We start from the raw sequence: 24,329 nt of genomic DNA on the forward strand, positions 1-24,329 counted from the left end.
ACACACACACACACACACACACACACACACACACACACACACACACACACACACATATATATATATATATATATATATATATATATGCTTTTTCCTGCTTCTGGATCTTCACTAGAAGATCCAGAAGCAAGAAACATTCAAGTCTTGTAGACTAAAGAGAGAGATGGGCAATCAGCACATTGCTTGTTATCAGCTGTTTAATTATGGTGATAAGCCAATAGCGGGACATCTATCCCAGATTCTGAGAGAAAATGACATGCTGAAAATGGAAGGATGAGTAGAAGTCGGGTGAGAGTGTGTTTTGGGAGGGTGAGACAGGGGTTGGGTATAGGTTGAAAGCTTTCTCTAGCAGAGGTATCAGCTAGATGTTAGAGTAGAGGTTTCATTGACACAGGCAATAAGTGCTTGAACTCTGTTGTCTCAAAAATCACTACAAACTGGAGAAAATTGTGATGCAGGTGCCAGGCAGGAAAAAACACTCTTATGGTACAGGAAGTAGTCAGAGCAGTGGCCAGCCTTCAATGCAGTCCTTCAATCTGTGATAATAAGGGAAAGTATTTGGGTGCTATGGCTCGCCCCTGTAATCCCAGGACTTTGGGGAGCCAAGGTGGGCAAATCACTTGAGCCGGGAAGTCAAGACCAGCTTGGACAACATGGCAAAACTCCATTTCTGCAAAAAAATAGAAAAATTGATGGCGCATGGTGGCACAAGCTACTTAGTCCCAGCTACTTAGGAGGCTGAAGCAGAGTATCAACTGAGCCCAGGAGGTCGAAGCTGCAGGGAGCCTTGACCATGCCACTGCCCTCCAACATGGGTGAGAGAACAAGATCCTGTATTTAAAAAAAAAAAAAAAAAAAAAAAGGGAGGGGGGAAGTGATTCTTCCTCTGATCAAAATTCTATAATAAATGTTTTTTCCTTATTAATTCATAACTTTATGTCTTAAGGTCTTTTGAGCTTGAAGGGATCTCATTACAATTAGATGTTCAACTCATATTGGTATCACTAACTGAACCCAAAGAAGACATGTTTTGCAAAACTGGGGAAGGGCCAGGTTATAAGGGAGGCTAAAGAGGAAGAAAAGTGTGATAAATGAGTATTATTTCCTCTCTCTATGAATGTTCCAAGATTCATCTCTCTTTAAAAACTGTCACAAACTTCCCCGTACAAAGAGGACAATAAAAAGATCCAAGGACCCCATAAGCCATGTTTCCCTCCAATGTAGTCAGGTCTGGAGAATCTTAGTTGCTTTCCCTACTAGTCTTTATCAACCTTGATTCCACATCTCCAGACAATGTGGTCTGTGGCAGTGTGATGGCCAGCAATAGAAAGGAAGATAGTAAAGTTTCAGCAACTCACAAATAGATTTTCTTCTTGGAGGAGCTTGAAGAGTATGCCGCCATATTACAAATATTTTTCATAGATTTTCATTCAATAGTGATTCCTTTAGCTATCCAAGGCCTCTCTAAAACCAATCAAACTGATGTTTTCTTAAGAGACAACTTTGTAAATTTCAAATAATAATAATAATAATAATCAAATAACATGAAAGGCCAATATCAAGTTATATATATGATAATAACTTCTAAAATGGGTCATTAGATAATGTATGTGCAACTTTTATTAATTATATGGAAACAGCATCTGTAACTATTTTGTCCTGTAGCTATTACTTTATTTTTAATTCCATTTTAAATTCTATTAAAGTTATACATGTGCATATTTTAGTTTATTCTCTCCATGTCTTGATCTCCAGAGGTAAACATTTTAATTTAACTATTTTAGGTGGTTTTTTAAATAATTTTAAATGTTATAATCACATAGGTTTGGTTATATTTTTACTTCTTGATTTTTCAGGTTTGTCATTACCTATGGACTTCCCATTATAGCACACCCTCACATTTCTCTCTCTCTCTCTCTCTCTCTCTCACACACACACACACACACACACACACACACATGCACACACACGTAGACCCCCTTCATGGTTCCTTATCGTTCCAGTATTGTTATATCATGACTATTTTTTAGGTAACTATTTACTGTTTACATTAAGACAATGCAAGTGCTAATCATAGCTAAGCAGTATACTACCATGACTTTCAGGTACAACTTCCCTGCAAGCTGAAACCTAGTAGGTAAAAATTCTCTTCATTTGCTCAGTGCTCTATATACATATGACTAATTCAATCAAACTCTCTTCTCCATCAATGTAAATCTTATTTTAATATATTCAACATATTATGTGGGTATTTCTTTTTTCAATTTTGGAAAATCTGGACCAGCTACTGTCTAGACTTAATGCATGTATGTTATCTCTGAATCTTCCTTTTGGTATCATTCCAAGGATTCTCTTTGCTTTGCTTTTGTATTGGGGTCCTTGTTTTCTGTATCCCAGATCTTCCTTTTTCTGATTGGACTTCATTGTTCTAGTACAGGACATCTGCAAACAGCTGACTAATAAAACATGCTTAGGTAAATTTTTAAAGGTGTACATCTAAAACTGACTTCGTCCTACCTTTAAACTGAACTGATAGTTTGGCTGGGTAGAGAATTCAAGGTTGAGGATAATTTTGGAGGCCTTGCTCTATTAAATTATAGTTTTGTGGCTATTGAGAAGCCTGATGCAATTTTGATTATGGGTATTTTCTTTGTCTCTGGTGTTCTAAAATTACATGGTTGTTTATTGAAGGGAGTCTCTTCTCCATACTGCTACCCATTTAATATGGAAAAAAAAAAAAAGGTGTTCTTTTCTAAGAAACATTCTTGCCCTATTTATCTGATAATTTGGTTTTTTGCTTTCAATGTACTATTTCTGGAATTCCTTCTTTTTCAATGTTGGACATCCTGGAATTGTCCTTTAATTTTCTCATCTTTTCTCTTATATTTCCAATTATTTATGTTCAATATTGTTTATTATATTCTGAGAAATATCTCCAACTTTATATTTATGAAAATTGTTTATATTTTTAGTTTTCAAAAACATCTTTTTGATTTTCAAATGTTACTTTTCATAAGACTCTTTTGCTTTTAAAGGCACAAAAATTTTCTCTTCTCCCTCTGGAGATGTCAATGATAAAGATTTGTGATGAAGACCGTAATTCAGAGAGCTTAGTCCCAAGTTGCTTTTCTGTGTTTGTTTGCTTTGGTCTCTGTAATTCATAGTAGAATTTTTCCTCATAGATCTAGTGATTCTTAGTAGATATTCTTTGCTTCTTTTTAAAGAAATATTCCTTATAATGTCTTTTCTAAGAGACTATAATTTCCTCTTATAAAAACTAGACTGAAACTAATGTTAGCTTTGGCAAAAGGTGATTCCTGAGTTAGGAGTGAGTGAGTTTCTAGAAGAACCATATTATTTCTGAGTTAACAATATGTACGATGTAGAAGAGACAGGAGATCATCAAGGTTTGTTACATGAGCAACCATCCATCATCTTCCAGCTGAATTCTTATCCCTCTTCCCTTTTTTCTGTCACTTTTCTGGCTTTTACTTCTTATTTTTAGCCTTTTAGTTCCTCTCTCTTGTCTTAACTTCTTTAGCCTTTTACTTCCTTCTCTTGTCTTCTGTATTTATTGCTTTGCATATTTCCTATTGTAGACAAGAGGAAGTTCAAAGACTGGGGGAGAGACAGTATCTTCCAAACATGCAGAATACTTTGAAAAAGAAAAAATGTAAAATTAAGGGAAAAACAAAATAGGATCAGGCATCTATAAAAGTAAGACGAAAGTACTAGGAGTGAGAACTTGCAAGAAAAGTTCTCACATAACTAAAAAAATGACAAAAAATTGACACAAAATAGTAGCACATACCAAAACATGAATAACAAGCCTCCATTTTTTTATCTATTAAAATGGAGGAATAATTATTCTGACCTATCTCAAAGGACTATTTTCAGAGCTAATTGAAATTATGAATGCGGAAAGCATTTTAATTTGGATTTAATTTTTTCACAACCACATCAATAAGAATAAGCACTTATATAGTACTTACAAACATAAGAAGGACACTTTGACTTTATCACTTTTTTAGCTGTTATTCAGTTAGAAGACCATGAGAAAGGCAAGAACTGAGATGGTAATTGATAAAAGTTGTTTGCCTTTTTTTGTCTTCTTTTTTAGACAGGATCTCATTCTGTTGCCTGACTATAGCCACAACCTCCCAGGCTCAATCAATCCTCCTTCCTCAGCCTTCTGTGTAGCTGGGACTACAGACAAATGCCACCGCATTCAGCTGATTTTTGTATTTTTTGGTAGAGATGGGTCTCACTATATTGCCCAGGCAGGTCTCAAAACTCCTGGGCTCAAGTGATTCTCTCACCTCGGCCCCCTAGCATACTGGGATTACAGGTGTGAGCCACCACACCGAGCTCAAGTGATTCACCCACCTCAGCCCCCCAGCATACTAGGATTACAGGTGTGAGCCACCACGCCTGGCCTTTTTTTGTCTTTTTAAAAAGAAGGAAAAATAATAATTAGCAACTTTACTTATATCTCAATTTTTAATCTGGTTTAGAAAATTTTATTTTTTCATCCAATACTAAGCTTACATTGAGCTAGATAGAATAAGTCTGAGTTGTGGCATCTTTTATTCTAAAATTTAAAAATAACAATCTATGATTTTCCTACCCATTTATTTGAAAAATGACAAGTTCTATCTTAGCAAGCCACTAATCCTAAGGATGTGTCTTATTTCCTTCTAAATTACTATGGCCTTTGTAGCTATAACTTCTTGAAGGAACAGCAAAGATATTTTCACAGATTTTTTTTTCCATCTTAAAGCATCTTCTTAGTTGTTGTGACCACACATATTAATCATATGCAATGATACAAGTTTCAGATATATTTTCATGAAAAGACCTAGATTGTCATAATCTTTTTAGCACTCTGTCAACAGTATCTCAATCTGTGACAGAGTTACAACTTTGTCATTCTGTATCTGAAAAGCCAGAAAGTATCAATACATTTTTGTTTGTTTTTGATTATTTTAGGAATATTACAAATGCAGGCACAATGAATTCAGCACCCCTTGCATGAGCAGTGAGACACAGTAAAAGCTGCTTGCATGTTCACAGAACAAAACGCATGCCTTGCTGCTCTCATCTTTCTTAACTGCAGCCTGGAGAAGCAATAAAAGATACCACTCGTATTTTTATGTCATGAGTGGTATTGCTTAATCCCCACCTCTCCTATGCAAAAGCAAAATGTGTAAAACAACTTTGTAAGTAACAGATATTTGAAACTAATTCAAGAAAGATACTAGAAGTTACTAGATTTTACAAACCTCTCTGCAAATGGTTTTGAAAAACTATGTTGTAGAATTTTACATTAATAGTAAATGAAATGCAGTCAAATCATCTATTAAAAAGAGGAACATCTCGGTCCATAGCTCCACGGCACTACTTCAACAAGATACATTTTCATTTCAGCTGAAGAGCACACTTTTCAAAGTCAGCTCTTCTATTTAAAAAAATATTAAGAAATTTTATTCACCCGTTTAGCCACATTTAACATGGTTAAAAGCTTAATGGCCTACATTTTCATGTCTGTATTTTTATAACTTGTTTAAAACAACATACAAATACTGGTTCTAGGAAAGAGTGTAATTAGCCACCACCCCTATGGCACTCAGATATAGATAAGATCATGAAAACCATGTTTTTACATACCTCATTTTCCTGATCCTAATAGTGCTTGCTGCCCCAGATAGTGAGAGATGGAATAATCCATCTCTATTGAAAATGCCAGCAATGCAAATTAGCTTCTAAGTAGAGTGGATTGCATGCTTGAGTCCAGCATAGGCAGTAATTTTCTCTACTTCCTGTCCAACTAAGATGCACTTTTATCAAATGGAAGTGCTTTTATACAAACTAAGCTTCATATTAAGCACCAAGCTTAACTTTGACTTTTTGCTTTAAAAATCCTTACAAACATTTTAAAGCACAATTCTACCACAGCAGAAGTGTTAAAAATGTAAATGGAATGTAACTATTCCAGGCAGTGTGGTCAGCCACAAGAGTAATGTAGATTCATCCTAGGAAAGTAGAAATAAAAGAAATTCCAGAATTTGCATTTTATTACATGCACAATTATCTATGTGAATAATTAGACTAGGATATTTAGAGATTAACATTATATACAACTAGCAAGTTTGCAAACCACTTCGGGGAGATGAATGAAAGAAGTCATTTTGTTCTCATTTTACAACACAGACACTGTTTTTACCCCGACTACTTAATCTCTGGACACACACCCTAGGCTCTGCCTCTGGGGTTGAGGAAGCAATAAACAATTAGAGTGGTTTTCCTTAGTTCTATGAGAGAAGGATGATTTTGTCTTCTTCACCACTGAGTTCACCCCTCTTTAGAGAGGGACACGTTGTAAACTCTCAGTACATAACTGCGGAATACATGGATCCCTCCTGTCAAAGGAATAAAGTTCAAGGCCTGTTTGTTCCCTATTAACCTGACTGAAAGTGACTACAATGTACAACCTTCCACACAAAAAAAGAACAAAATATAAAGGCTGAGCCACAGTGTGTTCTGATGTATATGTAGTATGTTATGTTCATTTCAAATAAGTACTGAGTTCAACAGGGGACAAAGGAAATTGAAAGCCATGTTTTTAATGGCATCCTTGTGACTTTTTCATGATCTGGAAGCAGAGATTTTCATGACTTTAAAGGAAGAACTAGGGCTGGGAGCAGTAATTCATGCCTGTGATCCCAGCACTTTGGGAGGCCGAAGTGGGCGGATCACCTGACGTCAGGAGTTCGAGATCAGCCTGGCCAACATGGTGAAACTCTGTCTTTACTAAAAATACAATAATTAGCCGGGCATAGTGGTGAGCACCTATAATCCCAACTACTTGGGAGGCTGAGGTGAGAGGCTCTTTCGAATCTGGGAGACAGAGGTTGCAGTGAGCTGAGATTGCATCACTGCACTCTAGCTTGGGTGATGTAGAGCAAGACTCAGTCTCAAAAAACAAAACGAACAAAAAAATAAAGACAGAACTGATATTTTCTCACCCTGCTCTCTCCCGATTCTTTACATTATACATAGACTGTGACCACCCATCTTCACAATACACTACCAAATCCCTTGCACTTCCAGATAATCTTCTAGATAGTAATTCATTTTGATTCAATTAGTTTCAATTTTCCCCATGAATTCTTCTCATTTCTTCAAATACTAACTTTCTATTTGATCAGTCACACTACATCATACCCTGCCTTAGTGTTCTATGAATGAAATGATATGAGCCTGAGCTGCTTGTCAGTTTCAGTTGGGAGCCAGCAAAAATATGACTGAAAAATGTAGGATGCATGTAACAAATTGTATGATTTCTGATTTGTACAAACAAGATGTCAATCATCAATTGACATCTTGTTTGTGCAAATCAGAAATCAAACCGTGTGAGAGAATGAAATTGTGGGTAAATAACGGAAGTTATAGAAACTTGCCGTTTTATAAAACACTGTCTGAAATGTCATTGTTCCCTTTTAGCTTCTCCTTGGTGGTTTAATTTATTTCATGCGTCATATCTTCCTACTTTGAAATTCTCTTTGGAAGAGCTCTGGGACCAGACATTTGTGGTGAGAATAATTAAGGACAAGTTGAGGGAAACTGAGAACTGAGTCCTTGGGGATCTGAACTTGAGAAAACTTTGGGGAACCTTGCAAAATATTGGGAAGAACTAAGCTCTAAGAACAAAACAGGGTACTCTTGGGAATATTAAAAAGTTTCTGTGTAATATCAGCAAATTATATCCAAATTATCTCATCAAAGGCAGAGGTTTAAATTCTTTGCTTCTATTATCAATGACGGTCATTATCATGTGTATTCCACAAGCCAATTCCACAAATATCCTCTGCATAAGATAGATTGTGGGTGGGGGGAAGCACGCTTCAATTTTTGGGCAATTTAAAAGTTTAATGAAGGAACTGTAGGAGTATGTGTGCAGAAGTTAGGGAAATCCAATATGGCACCATGCAGTGCCCACATTTGAGACAACGCAGGCTTAAGTCTGTCTGAAGGGGCATAACGACAGAACAGTTACCAGAACAGGAGAACTATAAGCCAAGGGACACTTGACAGTGGCCCTGACCTGGTGACAGCTTACCATCAAAGAGAGCCAAGGGAACTGATACTCTGACCTTACTCTCCTGATCTCCAGTGCATCTGATGGGCTGAAGTCAGCCCTTTGCTAGGGGGCAAAGGAGCCCATTGATGCAGTCTACACAGGTCTGCATTAGTGCTGTAGCCACAGGCAGAGAACAGTGTGCAAAGCATGAAGAGTAGGCCAAGAGGACTAAGCCAACAACACCCAGCATATGCTCTATATAAGACAATTTCACTTTGCCATAATTAACTCCTTGCTCAGGTGATGGATGCACTAAAATCTCAGAAATCATCACTAAAGAACTTATCCAAGTAACCAAATGCCTCCTGTTCCCTAAAAAAAACCTACTGAAATAATTTTTTAAGGAAATTTAAACTACCAGAAAGAGAAAGAAATTACTGATAAAAACTATGCATCCGAAAAATGGTAACTGTATCTTTTGATGTGTAACTGCTGCATCATCAGTTCACACCTTTCTGGGCTAATTTTTCCCTTCTTTAAGCTATCTGTCAGGAAAGACACTCACCCATTCAAGTTCATGCAATCCATTATCTTAAAAAAATGAACTTGTAACTAAGATTCATCCATATAAATTCTAAATTAATGTTCATATGAGGCTTAGGACGAACAACTCTGATTTAGAGGGTGAGAAGAATAATCTGATGTCATAAAAACATTCAAAATATTTGTGAAGAGCACAAGCTAAAGCTGCTGATTCCCAGATATAATGGCACTAAAGAAACAGACTTTGATAGGTCTGGAACATGCTGTAAATGTCCACAATGTGGGAGAGCTCCAAATGCTCACAGTACAGGTTTCAGTCTATATGAGACTGCTATGTGTAATAGAGTACATGGATAGAGAAACAGAAGGTAGGACCATGCAGCACATAGTTTTCATTTACTGAAACCAAAATCATGAAATGTCTTTCTTTGCTGATGTGGTATGATGTCAGACATCACTATCAACCATCACATCCACCACCACTGGGATCGTAACAGTTCATTCATTCATTCATTCATCAATTCAATTATTCACTGGACGTCTACTTCAACATGTTCTAGGCACTCTGCTAGGCACATGGGGGTACAGAAAAAAATAGGGCATGGCAGAAAAAAAGAGGAGCAAAAGATTACAGGGTTATGAATGTTACCAAAGGGGAAATAGTGTGGTATATAAATGATTAGCAAGAAGTTTTCTACCCAGTCTGGGAGTCACAAAAAGCCTTCTGAGGATGTGTCACTTAGCCTAAGAATGAAGGAGAGTTAGCTGAGAGGTGGGAAGAGGAGACTCAGCCTGTAGGCAGAGAAAATCACAGTTGTATAAGTCAGCAGTCCAGAAAAAAACCTAAAGAACGTTTATTACTGGGGGCTGGAACATATAAGAGTTCTCATCCCCAGTAGGATTTCTGGTTCCTGGCTCAGTTTAACTAAAGGTCTAGCGCTCAGGGTTCGAAGCTAAACATCCATTGATATTCACGGTTTAGCATTTAGCACTTCTAGACCTTAGCACTTCTACCCTAGGACAGAAAGGTAAACATTTAGGTAATTCCTTAACAGCTCAGGATTCCAATTTAGGAGAGTCAAGCTTCAGGACTCACAGACTGGATTGCCACCCCAGTGGTTTTGTTCTGAGGGGTTTGGGCTTGTATAATGCACGATCTCAAGTGGGAATAATTATGGACAAATTGAGGGAAACTGAGAACCAAGTCCTTTGGGACCTAAATTTGAGAAAACTTTGGGGAATCTTGCAAAATATTTGGAAGAACAAAGCTTTAAAGAAAGATAGGCTGAGCTGGAAATCCTTACTCTGTCAGATACTACCTGTGTCATCCCTCTGAACCTCGGATTCCTTAACTGTAAAAACCAAAAGGGAATGGCATCAAGAATAGCAGCTACCAGTTAGGGTTACCATGAAATTGGTGTTTTGTGGAATTCTGCTTAAGGTAACTCAATGTCTCATCTGTCATGGACTTCAAATCCCTCATCATAATTATTTAAGACTTTCCAGTTTGAAAATGTTCTGCTTAATAAATGAAATAGAAACTAAGAAGTCATTAAATAGCTTCTCTTCTTCTAATGCTATCTGTTAAATTTGCACCATGTGCACCAGAACACACTTTTGTTTTTGTATTTTCCGTTGTTGTGATGTCAGCATGGCTAAAAGGGCATTACGTTTTTAAACTTCAGAATACTCTGTGCTTGGTTTTGCTACCACTGTTCTTAAAGTGTGTTCTATTCTTATACCTTCATCCCTGACTATATACTTCCCTTTCTCTTCTTACCTATGTTCTTTAAACCTGAACTTATCTTTGAATTCCAGTGCCAAGCACAGAGCCAGGCACAAAATGTTTTATGCATCTACAAATGAATAAAAAAGGAATCGAAAGAGGAATACAAAAAGAAAAATGAATGGAGAGCACCCAGGTTTGTCACAGTTTTAGAAGTTTATCAAACTATTTTACTTCATATCAAGAATATTTTTAAAAATTAAATAGAATTTCACTTATCATCAATAATCAAATGTTTAACAACATACCACACAAACTACCTCTACCGTCAGAGTTAGATTTTGCAATGATGTGTACCAAGTAAGTTCTCAGTAGTAAAACTTATTATGTTTCCACAGTGTTTTAAAATAATTTTTATATATCATAAGGTAAAATGTACTTACCCACCCTAAGTAAAAATGAAATATAGCAATTTGGTGGAGTTTGATTTTGAGCATACTAACTGTGTCAGGTAAATTATAAGTTTGCTATATATTCACCCCTCTTTCTCCAGCTTTATCAATAAAAATATGATATAAACTTATGGGTACGTATATATTAAATTAATTTGACTAAAACTAGGAGGATGGAAATTGATATTTATTAAAAGTTTACTAGAACCAAATAACTTTATAGGTGTTACTTTATTTAATTTTCACAGCACTTGGTGAGGTTGGCTTTGTTATTTTGCTACATGAAGAAATGTTTGGAGATCACTCCTGAACAGGCAAGGCAACATAAGGAAAAGCATTTAAGGGTGTCTTTTGTTTTCTGAATTTCTTTTAAAATACAGCTGAAAAAAAAAAAAAAGCCAAGTTTCAATATCCCCTCCCCCAAAACTATGAACATGTGTGGACTCTCAACAATACCTAGAATTAGTTATGAACTGATATATAGAAACTTCCTTCTTAAGTTCATGCTGGTAATGAGTGGTAAAGCAAGACTGTAAAATTAGGTTTGCAGATGTCCTATTTCATTTTTTAAATCTTATTTTATTATTGTGAGGCATACATGCTGAAAAGAACTATAATTTTAAAAATAATAATAAAATTAGCACCATTTTCCTACCCATCCCCACTTAAGAACGAGATCACTGGTCACTTTGAAGACCTCTGTGTACCTATTTAAATTACTGTCTTCCCCTGAACTCCAACAACCAGCCATTACCTGGCTTTCATGTTAAGCATTCTATTTTTTTTTTTGAGATGGAGTTTCACTCTTGTTACCCAGGCTGGAGTGCAATGGCGCGATCTCGGCTCACCGCAACCTCCGCCTCCTGGGTTCAGGCAATTCTCCTGCCTCAACTTCCTGAGTAGCTGGGACTACAGGCACTCGCCACCATGCCCAGCTAATGTTTTGTATTTTTAGTAGAGACGAGGTTGCACCATGTTGACCAGGATGGTCTCGATCTCTTGACCTCGTGATCCACCCGCCTCGGCCTCCCAAAGTGCTGGGATTACAGGCGTGAGCCACCGCGCCCGGCTTCTCTTATTTTTTATAGCTTTTCCATCTTTGCATGCCCTCAACATAAAAAGTAAGTACTTAGCACACAACTGTAAGTACTTACCACAAAAAGTAAGTACTTAGCACAAACTTGGCAGAATAAGGAAGAGAAATATTACCACTGTTATGCTCTTAGAGGAAAGCTCCTAAAATAAGATAAGCAGAGCAGCCTCAGTGGTTCATTATCTGGCTCCAGCTTCCCTGACAGTTTGCAAGAGCCCCTGTAGGTTGGTCAGAGGCTGACCATGAATGCATCCTGGGAACACAGGGCTCCTCAGAGCTATAGCAGCTGGCCAGGTGGCAAGCAGGACATCTGGCCATGCATCTGCTGTGCTCTACTTTGCCATAAAAGAGCATATCAGAACACATCACCTCAGAGGCGAGAAAGGGCTCACTGACATTCAACTCTTCCACATTGCCTTTAGGAGTAAGGTTGTCAATCAAGTTTTTCTTCCATGTTTCCCCTTTTGCCCACATTTTTTAAAAACCAATTTTACAAAAGCAAAACACTGAACTATGCTGAAAGCTATATGGGCAGCCAGTAGCTGGAGAGCTACCATTATGTTGAGCCAAGAATAGGATCTGTCTACGTCTGTTTAGAGATGTATTCAACTTTCAGGGATGTGATTAATGTACCTCTACTTAGAATAGTATGTTCAAGCTATAAAAGCTCTATGACTTCCCTAAAGTAAGGGGAAAAGGAAAACAAATCCAGTGAAAACTAGTGAAGCCATTGCTTTGGTATACCATAAAGCAAATCGAGTTGACTAAAGCCTTGGTGTTTTTGTATAACATGAAAAAAAAATAGTTCTATTTTCTACAAATAAGTTATTCTTATCTTACTCTTTCTCTTATGGCAAGAATGCTCATCTTCAGTCTTCACAGATATAACATGAACAGTTTTTACTAATTATATTTTATTCCTACGCTAGTAAATTTAAATTTGAGAACCCTGCCCAAGGCTCATATTTCCTCTATGCATCCTACTCAGTGATTCCTTATTACTGCCATTAGTTACCAACTGAATGCTAGTTATTTAAGTGTTTGCATGCATGGAATACAGTTCTGCATTACTTCCATTTTACTCACGGAAGTAATAATGATAGAACCAAAAATTCTATGTACCAGAAGGGCACTTAAAATTTTCAGTTTCAACCTTATCGCTTTTCAAGTACCTGCCTTAAGTTTTTCTAGAGAAGGGAATATATAAAAATTATTTCTAGGCTTGGCATGGTGCTCCATGCCTGTAATCCCAGCACTTTAGAAGGCTGAGGTGGGTAGATCACAAGGTCATGAGATTGAGACCAGCCTGGCCAAGATGGTGAAACACTGTCTGTACTAAAAATATAAAAATTAGCCTGGCGTGGTGCCAGTCACCTGTAATCCCAGCTACTTGGGAGGCTGAGGCAGGGAATTGCTTAAACCCAGGAGGTAGGTGGAAGTTGCAGTGAGCCGAGATCATGCCATGCATTCCAGTCTGGGTGACAGAGTGAGACTCCATATCAAATACACACACACACACACACACACACACACACACACATATATATATATATATATTTATATAGTTAATTTCTACCTGAGGAAACTAGAAACCAAGGTACAAACTAACTTGCCTAATTTTGAACAGCTGCTCATAACCCTGAGCTATTAAATAATTTTTATTTCAGAATGACATTACCTAAAAACAAATGTTATTGATAGGAAATTATTTTCTGGTCCTATTAAGGATAATTTTCTTATGATGAAGATCTAATTCAACAAACAACATATTACTTCCTAGATATTCCCATAGCCGGTATCAAATTTATTCCCACTTATATTGTTGCCAGATAAAAGCAGAATAATTGCCTAGGTTAAAAAGTTGTTTGAGTCAATATTCCTCAGATCTTAGCTAGAGCTCAGAGTTGAGATATAAAGCACCAGTATCTCTGCTCATGAGACGTTATTGCAGAACTTAATCAATAGAATCAGCCAGATGTTTATCACCAGTTCAGTTGAAAGAAAAGTGTCATTTGTCCCCTTTGGTCTTGTTTCCTTGCTTTTAAAGTAATCTCTCTTCTGTGCAACAAAGGATACAATCAATAAAGTAAAAAGACAACCCAGGTATAGAAGAAAATATTTGTAAACTGCCCCTCTGACAAGGGATTAATAACCAGAATATATAAAGTGCTCAATCATATAGGAAAAAAAAATCTAATAATCTGATAAAAAAAATAGGCAAAATGTTTGAATAGGCATTTCTCGAAAGAAGACATACAGATGGCAAATAGGAATATGAAAAGATGCTTAACATCTTGATCATCAGAGAAATGCAAATCAATACTACAATGAGATACCATCTCACCCAAGTTAAAAAGGCTTACATCCTAAAGACAGGCGACAACAAATGCTGGTGAGGATGTGAAGAAAAGGAAACCCTTGTTACTGTTGGCAGAAATGTAAATTAGTACCACCACTATGAAGACCAGTTTGGAGGTTCCTCTAAAAACTAAAAATTGAGTTGCCATATGATCCAGCAATCCCACTGCTGGGTATATACCCAAAAGAAAGAAAATCAATACATTGAAGAAATATCTGCACTTTCATGTTTTCTGCAACACTGTTTACAATAGGTAAGATTTGGAAGCAACCCAAGTGTCCATCAACAAATGAATGGATAAAGAAAATGTGGTACTTATGCACAATGGAGGACTAGTTAGCCATAAAAAAGAATGAGATCCAGTCATTTGCAACAACATGTATGGAACTGGAGATCATTATGTTAAATGAAATAAGCCAGGCATGGAAAGATAAGCTTTGCATGGTCTCACTCATCTGTGGGAGCTAAAAATTCAAACAGTTGAATTCGTGGACATGAAGAGTAGAAGAATGGTTACCAGAGGCTGGGAAAGGTAGTGGAGTGTTGGGAGGAGCTGGAGATGGTTACGGGTAAAAAAAGAAGGAAGAATGAGTAAGAACTACTATTTCACAGCACAATAGGTTTACTACAGTCAATAATGACTTAATTGTGCAGTTAAAAATAATGTAAAGAAAGTAATTGAATTGTTTGTAACTCAAAGAATAAATGCTTGAGGGGATGGATACCACGTTCTCCATGATGTGCTTATTTCACACTGCATGTCTGTATCAAAACATCTCATGTACCCCGTAAATATATACACCTATGTACCCAGAAAAATTTTTTTAATAATTTAAAAATATAAAATAAGATAAAGCAACCTCTAGGGACCCTTCCAGTTAATACAACATTTAAGTCTATTTCTCTGTTTTAATTAAGTGGAATATTTACCTTCATTTTCAACAGATTTGAGGACAAAGACTAAGCTAAATAACCTGGTCAGGTGAGAACTTGGTGAAAACCTGCTACAAAATGATGTTCTCTCCAGTATCTGCTTCACCTATCTTGCTGCTTATGTCAGCTAGTGGCACTCCAACTTTGTTTACTCAGAAAAAAAATCATGGTGGTGTCCTGGACTTCTTTCTTTTTTTCATAGTCCAAAGTGATTTAATCAGGAAATCCTACTTATTCTTCAAAATTCTGAGCTGTACCTCAAAATGTATCCAGAATCTGAGTACCTCTTACTACCACCCCAGTCCAGGCATCTAGATATTAGATCTAGATACAACGACCTACAAGGCCTGACACAATCTGAACTTTACTAAGTGAGTGGGTCAGAGAGTTAAGAGAATCAGTGCAATCTAATCTATACTAATTCTCTTAACTCTCAGACCTCCTCACTCAGTCTCTGTGCTCCAGCCATACTTGTTTTCTTGCTCTTCCTCTATGTCCCATGCATGCTTGTGCTTTTGCACTTTCCTTCTGCCTGGAAGCTCCTATCCTGATACCTAAGCACATACTCTCAATTCATTCAGGTATTTCTTTACTTCAAAGCCACTGATATGGTTTGTGTTTGTGTCCCTGCCCAAATCTCATGTTGAATTGTAATCCCCAGTATTGAAGAAGGGGCCTGTGTGAGGTGATTAGATCATGGGGGTGGATTTTCCCCTTTCCATTCTCATGATAGTAAGTTCTCAAGATATCTGGTTGTTTAAAAGTGTATGTCACCTCCCCCTTTGTGGGGATTTACTCAGAGTGGTGGCAAAAATATTAAGGGAAAAATATTAGAGAAAGTTATATAGTCTCAAACCCATTTGGAAGGCCTAAGAGTTTTTTCTATAGTTCTTGACTGAAGGCAGCCTGTCCCCTTAGTCAAGGAAATCAGACTAGAAACAAAAGAATGTGGGGGTTTTATCTAACTTGTTTACTCATTAACCTTTGATCATTCTGGATGGTTCTCTAGGTTGAGGTGGGGAGAGGGATGGTGTCAACCAGGGATATTACCCACTAATGGTGTTTGCTTTGGGAACCTGTCCTTTAATCTTTAACCTCTAGAGGTGTTCACTTTAGAGTTTTTGTCATTTAATGTGTGCTGAATAAAGGCCAGCCAGTGTTCACAACTGTTTATAGCACTCTCCAGAGTGCAGTAAGTCACTTGACACACTCAGTCGAATTAGCAAAGTATCTGTGTGTCAGTGTACTTTACTCATCCATCACTGAGTCAGGAACTGCAGACCACTGCAGATAATGACCCTGACACCCCTTCACTCTCTTCCTCCTTCTCTGGCTATGGAAGACATGCCTGCTTCCCCTTTGCCTTCTACTATGGTAGTAAGTTTCCTGAGGCCTCCTTAGCCATGTTCAATGTACAGCCTGCAGAACCATGAGCCAATTAAACCTCTTTTCTTTACACATTACTGAGTTTCAAGTAGTTCTTTAAAGCAGTGTGAGAATGAACTAATATTGAAAATTGGTACCAGAGAAGTAGGGCATTGCTATAAAGATACCTAAAAATATAAAAGCAACTTTGGAACTGGGTAACAGATATAGAGGCTGGAATAGTTTGGAGAGCTCAGAAGAAGATAGGAAGATAAGGAAAGATTCTAAACTTCCTAGAGACTTGTTAAATTGTTGTGACCAAAATGCTGATAGTGATAGGGACAATGAAGTTCAGGCTAAGGTGGTCTCAGATGGAGATGAGGAACTTACTGAAAACTGGAGTAAAGGTCATTTTCGCTATGCTTTTGCAAAGAGGTTGGAGTCATTGTGCCCCTGACTTAGGGGACTGTGGAACTTTGACCTTCAGAGTGATGACTTAGGGTATCTAATGGGAGAAATTTATAAGCAGCAAAGCATTCAAGATATAGCCTGGCTGCTTCTAGCAGCACATGCTCACATAATGAGCAAATGAATGATCTGAAACTGGAACATATATTTAAAAGGGAAGCAAAGCATAAAAGTTTGGAAAATTTGCAGCCTGACTCTGTGGTAGAAAACAAAAATCCATTTTCAGGGGAGGAATTAAAGCTAGCTGCAGAAATTTGCATAAGTAAAGAGGAGCCAAATGTTTATAGCCAAGAAAATGGGGAAAGTGCCTTAAAGCCATTTCAAAGACTTTTGTGACAGCCTCTCCTATCACAGGCCTGGAGGACTAGGAGGGAAGAATGGTTTCATAGGCCAGGCCCAGGACCCAGCTACCCTGTGCTACCTCAAGACACTGCTCCCCATGTTCCAGACATTCTAGCTCCAGCTGTGGCTGAAAGAGTCCCAGATATGTCTCAGGCTGCTGCTCCAGAGGGTGCAAGTCATAAGCCTTCGTGGCTTCCATGTCATATTAAGCCTGCAGGTGCACAGAGGCAAACGTTGAGGCTTAGAGACTCCATCTAGATTTCAGAGAATGTATAGAAACTCCTGAATGTCCAGGCAGAAGTCTGCTGCAGAGGCAGAGCCCTCATGGGGAGCCTCTACTAGGGCAGTGCTAAGGAAAAGTGTGGGTTTAGAGCCTCTAAACTGAGTCCCCAATGAAGCACTGCCTAGTGGAGTGGTAAGAAGAGAGTCACTGTCCTCCAAACCCCAGAACGGTAGATCAATTGACAGTTTGCACTGAGCATCTGCAAAAGCCACAGGCGCTTAACACCAGCCCTTGAGAGCAGCCATGGGAGCTGAACCTTGCTGAGCCACAGGGGCAAAGCTGCCTAATGCCTTGGGAGCTCACCCCATGCATCAGTATGGCCTGAATGTAAGACATGGAGTTGAATGAGATTACTTTGGAGCTTTAAGATTTAATGACTGCCCTACTGTGTTTCAGACTTGCACAGGGCCTGTAGCTCCTCCCTTTGGCTGGTTTCTCCTGTTTAGAACAGATGTATTTATCCAATGCCTGTACCCTCATTGCATCTTGGAAGTAAGTAGCTTGTTACTTTACAGGCTCATACACTGAAGGGACTTGCCTTGTCTCAGATGAGACTTTGGACTGTGGATTTTTGAGTTAATGCTGAAATTAGTTAAGACTTAGGGGACTCTTGAGAAGGGATGATTGTATTTTGTAATGTGAGAGGGATATGAGATTTGGGAGGGGCCAGGGACAGAATAATATGGTTTGGATTTGTGTCTTCACCCAAATCTCGTGTCAAATTGTAATCCCCAGTGTTGAAGAAAGGGCCTGGTAGGAGGTGATTGGATCATGGGCGTGGCTTTTCCCCTTACTGTTCTCATGATAGTGAGTTCTCACAGGATCTGTTGTTTTAAAGTGTGTTATCCCCTCCCCCTTCACTCTCTTCCTCCTTTTCCTTTGTAAAATGTGCCTGCTTCCCCTTCGTTTTCCACCATGATTGATTGTAAGTTTCCTGAGGCCTCCCCAGCCATGCCTCCTGTATAGCCTGCAGAACTATGAGTCAATTAAACCTCTTTTCTTCATAAATTACCTAGTCTTAGGTAGTTCTTTACAGCAATGTAAGAACACACTAATACAGTCGCCTTCTCACTAAGGCCTTCCCTGGTTACTATTTAAAAGTAAAATCTCAACCTCTAACATTCCAGGTCTACATTTCCTTCTTTATTTTTTTCATCTTATCACTAACATCAGTACATTTTACTTATCTTGTTTATTTTTGTCTCTTTCATAGGAATGTAGGTTTTATGAAAGCATTTATTTTCCCCCAAAGTATTCCCCGTGCATAAAACAGAGTCTGCACCTAGTAGGTTCTAAACAAATATCTGTTGAAGGGATGAAAGCATGCATAGATATAACCTATGCATCTATGTCTGCAAGGAAATGTTAGGCATAGCTTCAGTGCCAGCATTCTAATACAATTCCTTGAGAAAATCCAAAAAATGTGTAAAGTTATATCAAACTAATTAGAAACAAAAAAGATAGAAAACACAAATTGCCAGTAACAAAAATGAGAGAGATGACATCATTACAGAGTCTAGAGATGTCAGAAGGATAATAGAATATTGCTGACTAATTTATGCCTACACATTTGACAGCTTGAATTGACAAAAGACTTTTAGATATGGCACCAAAAGCATGATCACATGAATTTAAAAATTTGCCAAATTGGGCATCAACAAAACAAAGAATGCTTTCTCTCCATGCTCTGATCTACCAAGGCACTTTTTTAGTATTCTTCAGACTTAAGGTAAACTTAGTCTTTCTGGCAGTGGTTTTAGATCAACCTGCAGCAGTTCACTAGCTTTCTTCCTAATTCCCTGTAGTTTTTCTTGGTCTGTCTTTGCTTGTCCCAAAACAGGCCAGAGTGACAGCAGGGAGCAGGAGGATGACAGACATGCATTAGGATTTAGCAAGGTTTTTTCTTTTACTGGTCAGAGTTGTTTTGAAATGGGTGATTCTCTGTCTTCAAGTTATGCCATGGACATAACATCTGTGAAGTTTTATTTCTCTTTTCTTTATCTATATCATTTCTAAAACATATTAGAAAATGGAACTGAACAGTTGCCACTGTCTTCAAATATCTGTAATTTTATCTTTCTTGTAAAACCTTTTAAATCAATAGTAGCAGAAATAAAATATAGATTACACTGAATTTAGATTAGACTAAATCTTTGATGAAACCAATTTCAACCTTCACTGGAGAGTAAAAAAGCAAAATTTCCATATTTTCTTAGTTTAGACAGGAGTTTGTTTCATAGATACTTATTGATAGCTGAAATTGAATAGAACAAATTGAAGTAGACTAAACCATTTTAGTGGTTCTACATTTGAGATAAAAATGTATCCAACCTCTATTCAAATATTTTACTCTACTTGCAATGATCATTTAAGGTATGTACATACAAGTAGGAAACAAAGTTGTTTTAAAATTTTTCTATTATTGCATAAAATGATTAAGAATGGAGACAGTGATTCATGTGAAATTTTCTGCTCTTTTCCCTGCCTATATTTTAGTAAAATATATTTCCTCTGTTATTCCTCTCATCCTGATCCTTCTGTGGTTTTAAAATTATAATGGCTGTTAATTTAGGAGGCACTCCTCAGAGAGGAACAGCCATTGTCCTTGTCAAAGTCAACATAGGATTACCCATAGATGCTCAGCTGCCTATATCCCATTGTTTAGTCCACATTCCTCCAATGTAAAAGTAGCCTCTCATTCATTTTACTTTTTGTATTCACAACAGCCTTACTTTTTCGAATTTGGGATTATAGATTGATTATGATCCCTTAAGTGAATTTACCAACAAATGGAAAGGCAGGGGCTTCTGCCTCAGGCCATTTTTATTCCTTAAATTTAAATGTATTTAAATCACAATCGTAATTCTACCATTAAATATAATTCCACCATGCTGCAAGAACTTTGATTTCAACACTTTGTTTTTTTCCATGTCAATATTCCCCCTTTATCAAAACAGTGAGTAGCAGGTAGCAAGTGGTATGATATGTATGTATACAATGTGATACATAGACTTCACTTAAGAAAAGTAGACAGCAAAATTTGACACAGTGTTATCCATGGAAGGAATAAGTGCAAGTGATTTTATATTTCACTTGTTTTTTGTCATTATTTTATGAATTTCCTAAGGTGTGCCTGTGATACTTTTTAAATAATACATTTTTCCTCGACACAAAATGAAATGTTGCTTAAATTTACTTTCCAACCATATCTTCATTTCTAGGCCTTAGAAATACATTAGCAACAATCAATCGAGTCTCACTGCTTCACTTGAAATAGCTTCTGCATTAAGTAGAAATCTTAAAGGAATTGTTGAAGAGATGAAAATGTTTAAAAGTCCACTGCCAATTCTATTAGCCACTGATTTTTGCATAACCATGGAAGAAACAAATAAAATGAAAAGTCTCAAAGTACTATTGTTTTGGAACAAGCACACAATGGTCATTAGCATATCTCTTGCCTTGAAAAGGCAAGGTGGTAGACCATTTTGTCTTTGGAGTCAAGTGGACTTTTGCTCAAATCCTAGCTTATGAGTTATTAAGAGTGTGATCTTGAGTGAGTAACTTAATATCGCTTAGCTTCAGTTTCACCACATGAGAAAGAGGAACATGAATACCAACCATGCAGGTTTATTTTAATAAGTAGGGGAAATTTTTCAAGTAACCCACAGCAAAGATGCTTAGTCTTACAATTTTCAGGACATGGTGATGAATTGAATGGAAAGAAGGAAGTAAAGGGAATAGTCTAGGACAACACTCATAGTTCTGGCTTGGATGAACAGATCCAAACTGAGACCTACAGGATGAGTATTAATTAGCCAGGCAAAGTTTCAGTAAGAGGAAAGAGGCTATTCTAGAACTTTGGGATGCATGAACAAAAGGCAGAAGGTAAGAGAGAACATTACACGTTTTTGGAACTCAAAGTAGTTTAATAGGCTTTAGGAGTCAAGCAAGCACAGCAGAGTAGCTAGAGATGAAGATGGAGGGAAAGGGCAGCCAGTCGTGAAGAAACTTTTGAGTTATGATGCAATGTTTGTACTTTATCCTGAGCACAATGTGGAGATACTGAAAGCTTCTAAATCATATTTGAAGTTGAGAGGAGCAGGGACAGGAAGCAGGATGACCAGGTAAGAGATTATGGCTATAAGCCACAATGGCGGCCTAAAGTTGGTATCAGCAGCAGGAACTAAGAGAACACATCAGAACAACCTTCCCTGATTCCATAGGAAGGGCGGGGCAGCTCTTTTTCTTTTGTGATGCATATTCCTTTGTACTCATGGCCCTCATTGCAGAGTGTATCACAGTACATCTTAATAACACAGTAGAACAGACTCCAAGAGTCGTGTCTTGTTTCTAGTCCCTCACGCAATTTCTGGCACCTGAGGAGTTCCATATATGTACATTAATGTAAGAGTGTAAATGTGAATCTCTCTCTCTCTCTTTGTGCCTCTCTTTTTAACAATGACCACTTATAGGGATGATGCAGACCCTCAAATTAATGGAATTGTTTTCTCCAATAGAGAGAAGACCACTGTTATTATAAAAATTCTCAGTGGTAATTTCTAAGCAAAATGGTATTATATGCTGAACATTAAGTTAAATATGGCACATTTTCTGACCTCAGAAACTTATGTAAGATACATGCTTTGAACTTAAAAAAATAAATTTTGGCATAGTTTAGTTTCTCTTTCTTCTTTTAAACTCAAGATCATTAAGTATACTTGTTTTTTTTTTTTTACTGAATGAATATTTTCAGATGTGTTATTCCTAAACTCTTTGTGTATATACTTTCCAGAATTTTCTGAATATTAGAAGATGATTTAATTAAACAGTCTCAGTTCCTGAACAATAGAAAATGTATTTTTAAAGTATATCTGATTCAGTCATGTTTCTAGTGAGCAATACTCTTCACTGTACACAAAAACGTTAAATGAATGAACAAGGCTACAATTTCAAAAAATATTTTATAGGTACAAGGCTGTATATTGTTTTATGAAGCACACTACTAACATTGGACAAGAAAAAATTCTGGAAATATGAATAATTTTAATTATTTGCAATTATTCAGGAATAAAATTTCTCTTTTTTTTTCATTTATTGCAATATATTATTTACCTCTGAAATGTATACTTCCTCTTAAATTCTAAATAGTGTTTCTTGGTTTTGCAAGGTTCTAATGAATTACTGCCTCCAAGTCTTGGTGAAATATGTTTTCGCTTGCAAAAACAAAGTAGATCCTGAGGTGGCATATGTAATATGGGAAAAGTTTTCAATCAGCAATATTGTGCCTTGGATAAACCTCATTGCCTACACATTGCAAACGTCATTGTCACTGTCACTGCACAAAGCTTAATATATGCAATACGATCTTATTTATTGGTATGATCTATTATGAAATACTTAAAATTATCTTTAAGCAGATATTACTTTAGAGGGTTGTTGGCATCTGTATTACATGAGGTAACACGGTATAAAGAGTTACACATATTATGTACTCAGTAAATGTGTTTATTACCACTGTATTATTGTTTTTACTCTTATGTGCAGTCTGCAGATGTAGGACCAACACCTTTGCTATGTGGTACTTTCTTAGCCTATGCATATCTGGAAAATATAAACATGCTTAGCAGTGTGAGGTAACAAATAATTATGTCAATAAAGATTCATTGCTCAAACTGAATTTCCACAAACTGAAAGATTCTTAAATGTTTTCTCGAAGGCTAAGTTGACCTAAGAATGCATATGAAGAAATAATTTATAAAAAATACTACAGGTCAATGGGCATCTGGAATCATGAAAATATTAATGATTCTTCCCAAGCCATGTATTCTGGAAAATTCCAACTAATGAGTGCACAGCCACATTAGCAAGCAGGAGACATAAACAATGGATAGGCACCATTTTTCTCCTTTGAACAACCATGAACTGAATATTAGTTGAAAGTAAAAAATAATAAGTACATTTTCTTAGGAATTCCCACATACTTTAAATAACAAACTTCTGGATCCATAAGACATCATTTTGTGACACAGAGGTTCACAGATCAAACAGTTCAAAAAAGCTTCAAACTTCAATAAAAGTCTAGAAAGATCAGAAAGAATGAAGGGAGTTCACTGCCCAATACCTGCTCCTGTGAATGGGAGAAGCATAATGATATATAGTCGATTAGCTAGCAGGGAAGGAGAGACATAAAAGAAATGAGAGTCTAGGCTAAATATCAGGGCGGCATCTTGGCACTAAAAGGTCCTGCCTTTGAAGCACTCCCTTAAGGGAACCAATAGAATCTGCTGTTTCATAAAATGAATTAAATTGCCTAAATAAAAGCAGGAACATGCACTGAGTAATCTCTTGCCATTTAACTAGGACCTCAGACATACATAGTGTTTCAAAATTGTTTGTTTTAATGCAGAATCAGCTGATGCAAAGTAAACTAAACCAATGCTAAAGCCTGGCTACAGTACATTGTTCTACAGAATTTGATAATCTTGAAATTAGGAGGTACCTTAAGAAACATGTACTTAGTTTTTTGGATCCAACATGGCCGTTTAGGAACAGCTCAGGATTGCAGCTCCCAGTGAAAGCGCAGAGGGTGAGTGGACGCTGCATTTTTATTGCCCACAGACTAGGAAATTCCCGGGCGGAGGTGCTCCACGGTCGCCAGCGCGGCTGTTTCGGCCAGCGCGGCTGT

At 37.2% G+C, this 24,329-nt stretch overlaps 1 protein-coding gene across 1 annotated transcript in view; it reads right to left on the minus strand.

Moving 5' to 3' along the window:
* Positions 1 to 24,329, minus strand: part of TRPC6 (transient receptor potential cation channel subfamily C member 6) — a 135,603-nt gene that overhangs the window by 49,651 nt on the left and 61,623 nt on the right. The window lies entirely within an intron of this gene.

The sequence above is a fragment of the Cebus imitator genome, unplaced genomic scaffold (genome assembly GCF_001604975.1).
Source record: "Cebus imitator isolate Cc_AM_T3 unplaced genomic scaffold, Cebus_imitator-1.0 Scaffold182, whole genome shotgun sequence".
Lineage (NCBI taxonomy): Eukaryota > Metazoa > Chordata > Mammalia > Primates > Cebidae > Cebus > Cebus imitator.